This window comes from Aphelocoma coerulescens, chromosome 24 (assembly GCF_041296385.1).
Source record: "Aphelocoma coerulescens isolate FSJ_1873_10779 chromosome 24, UR_Acoe_1.0, whole genome shotgun sequence".
Lineage (NCBI taxonomy): Eukaryota > Metazoa > Chordata > Aves > Passeriformes > Corvidae > Aphelocoma > Aphelocoma coerulescens.
In genome coordinates, this window is record NC_091037.1 from 5,967,917 (window position 1) to 5,971,551 (window position 3,635).

Below are 3,635 nucleotides of genomic sequence, written 5' to 3' on the forward strand. Positions count from 1 at the left end.
GCTTCCTGCTTACCTTGGTAGGACCACGGCTAAACCACGGCTACACCATGGCTACCAGCCCTAGTTTGGCTAAAAAAAGGATAACTTTCCAAAATCCACTTGTACTAACAAGCTAAACTGGTGCCAGGTGGTTAAACCTGGCTTAGGAGCAGCGCTGAGCTGAGCTTCATTGATTGAAACGCAAGCACCGCACTCAGGCTCTGCTCTCAGCGCGGGGGAGTCACCCTGCAAATAAAGAGCTTTTATTATTATTTTTAGCCCGCATCCCTGAGGAAATCAAGCTTATTTGGGTTTGTCCACATGTGCTGGTTTGCCCATCCCTGCCTGCTCGTGGCCCTGGCAAAAGCGGGGCTGGCTGCTTGGAGCTGTCCTATCCCTGCATTTGCCCACTCCAAGGGACAGTGGCACTCCCGGAGTGCATTTTCCACCAGTGCATCCCCTCCAGCCCTGGCAGGGATTCTGGCCGTGGCCTCAGCCGCAGTGGTGTCCCCGTGCCTGGCAGGTTACAGGTGGTGCATTTTTGGGTGTATTTTTTCTGGCAGCAGCACTGATTTAAATGTGTGTGGAATAAATTGCTCGGTGCCTGATTTCAGCGGGAATTAGATTTCTAAATAATTCCAAGGCTCTCCCTGTTGTGTTTCAGTTTATTCTGTAAAATGTTGTTTGCTTGCAGACGAGGGGTACTAATGTATATTAAGGCTGCTACACAAGTCAGACTTTCCTGTGAAGCTTCAAAACACCATTAACATTTGCATGGCAATTTCTTCTTTTCCTTTCACAAAAAATATTATTCCTTGCCTGCATCCAAAACAGCAGAATTTTTAACTTCCAGGAATCATGAATATTTTTCTCTTCCTTTTTTTTTTCCCCTACTTCTTTCTTCTTCCCAGTGAAAACATTTCAGCTGGAAAATTCTCATCATTGCAATACTGACCTTTGCAAAGGGCTTTAAATCCTTGAGTGGAAGTAGCAGGTAAGTGCGAAGTTTTATTAACTGATTACCTCTGTGGTTTCGACTACATTGGTAGTCAAATTTGATTTAGAGGACCAGGCATGGAAAAAAAAAATCAGCTTTCCGACATAATTTTGGCTTGCTGCAGCCTGAACGGTGTCCTGCAAGATCAGCTCCCCTCCACCTGATTCAGGAGAGCAAATCGAGTGCACACTGATTATTAGCTGCTCCTCTCGGATATCTCATTTAAATCTGCTCTGCGTTGTGGAAGGAAATGAATCATTCCAATTAAAGAGCTGGGAAAATCATGGAGCTGGGGGGGAACAGCCTTTGGGGAGGAATATTAAGCTGGTGTTGGGCGGCTCTGCCCCGGCCGTGGGACCGGGTTGTGTTTGCGGCTGGAAACCCCACGTGGGGTCCCTTTGCACCCCCTGCTCCTAGACCGGGGTGTGGGTGGGGCCACAGCCACGTCTCCCCATGGAATTTGGGGTCACACACCTGCCCTGGGCGGTATCTAATGGCAAAGAGCAATTCCAGAAGCTGGAAAGAGCAGATGCTCAACCTCTCCCTTCCTTCGGAACGTCAGTGGGGATAAACCAGGTATATCCCTGTATTCCTGGTTTTTTCCTCCCTTTTTTTTTTTGTATTCCACATTGACAAGTGCAATAGATGTGAAACACCACAGCAGTGAAAGCCCAGACTTTCTCATGCCTTTGCCTCTCTTACTTCCAGGCTATTTACTGAGAAGTATTTACCGGGAAGTGCAAGAAACAAAATGTTCTGAAATGCTGCAGCAAAATGGAGGGGAAAAAAAAAAGAGAATAATATAAAACATGTAAGCAGCTTGATCAAAATGAAGCAATATTGACAGAAAATGGGATTTTAAGCAGCAGGACAACAGCAACTCAGATGGATTTCATTCTTGTGGTATTACAACGCTAAGCCAAGCACCTGGAAGAGAGAGAGAGAGGAAAATAATCACATTTCCCTGGTTTAGAAAATCTTTTCCTTGTCATTTAAAAATACACATGACAAGTGAAAGCTGTGCAGAGTCCTGCTGGAAAAACACGGAGCTGGGACTGGGAGGTTTTCCCTGCTCCTGCTGCAGAGCTTCCCCTTCGTGGCCTTAAGGAAACGCCTCCCTCGTGCCTCAGTTTCCCCTCTGCAGAGCACTGCTCCCCTTTGTCACCTGTTTGCAACACAAACGCTTCCAAGCGTGGGCTGGCTCCTGAATAGAAAACAAAACAATTGAATAAAGGAATGGAGGAAGGAGCAGCTGCCTCTCCCAATAATAGGAGCGAGGCACAGCCCTTGTCCCACGCTGCAGGATCTCGCCGCAGTTTTGGGGCTGAGAGGTCACGGAGATGTCAAGGATATCCTTGGAGATGGCAGGGTGCAGCGAAGCCAGGTTGAAGTTTTTGGGGGATATTTGGGGCTGTGGTTTTCCTACCAGCAAACCAGGGACATCTGGGCAGGAGGCTGATCTGCCAGGAGGTCACTACCGTCCTGAGGTGCTCTTGGAGAGGGCAGAAAACAGGGAGACTGTTTCACTTGGCCCAGGTAGACACAGCTGCTTTTCCCTGCAAGAGTGAAGGCAGCTGCCTCCCAGAATTCCCCAATTCTGCCGGCCCCTCTGCCCAGGACATGAGAGGAATTCGAGTGTTCCAGCTCTGGCGCTGCCTCGCTTTCCAGAGCAGCCCCAGCCAAAAAGTGCCAGTCCCTTTCCACATCTCCCACCGGATCCTCTTTGGAAACAACCCAGGGAAGCGGATCAGTGGGGAGAGCCTGGGCTCTTTTCCCTCCTTGTCTCCTGTTCCTCCCGGCTGTGTGGAGAGCTGCCAAAGCCCCTCAGCTTGTGCCACTCGATAAAGCTCTTGTACAGCAGGTCTGGGAGCAATATGGGCAGCGAGAGGCAGGGCCTGGGAACAGCCACGGGGAGGAGAGAGAGAAGCTTTGAGGGTTAAAAACATAAAAGAAAAGAGCGTTGATGGCATTTTGGGTTCAGGTGGGGATAGCTCCCTTTGTCTGGGGGGAGCCAGGGGGAGCGGCTACTGGGAAGGCTGGAGCTGGGTGTCAGGAGCAGGGATGGAACCAGGGCCTCTCCAGCTGCATCACTGCTGCAAGCGATGCCCTGGAGGCTGGAGCAGCGTCTGGCGAACACACAGGGCCTTGTCAAATCCCCCTGGAGCAAACCTGGACATAGGGACAGACTGGGGAGTGAGGGGCTGGAGAGCAGAGCCACGGGAAGGGACCGGGCAGTTCTGATGAGGACAAGGTGGCCATGAGTCAGCAGTGCCCTGGCAGCCCAAAGGGCCACCGTGTCCTGGGGACATCAGGCCTGGCCGGGCCAGGGGGGGATTGTCCTGCTCTGCTCTGGGCTGGGGCAGCCTCACCTCCAGCACTGGGGGCACTTTGGGCACCACAGTGTGGGAAAGACCTAAAGCTGCTAAAAAAGCGTCCAAAGGAGGGACACGGGGATGGGGAAGGGCCTGGAGGGGCCACACGAGGAACAGCTGAGGGCCCTTGGTTTGTTCAGCTGGGGCAGAGGGGATGAGGGCAGAGCTCAGCGGGGCTGCAGCTCCTCCTGAGGGCAGCTCCGGCCTCTGCTCCCTGGGACAGGGACAGCACCCAGGGAACGGCTGGAGCTCAGGGAAAGGCTCTTCCCCCAGAGGATGCTGAGCAC

At 52.0% G+C, this 3,635-nt stretch overlaps 1 long non-coding RNA gene across 1 annotated transcript; it reads left to right on the forward strand.

The window, feature by feature from the left end:
- Nucleotides 1–424: 424 nt before the first annotated feature.
- Nucleotides 425–2,904, forward strand: LOC138098331 (uncharacterized). The gene is made up of 3 exons (XR_011146590.1): nt 425–509; nt 891–973; nt 1,685–2,904. It is a non-coding gene; the product is annotated as an uncharacterized lncRNA (long non-coding RNA).
- Nucleotides 2,905–3,635: the final 731 nt, after the last annotated feature.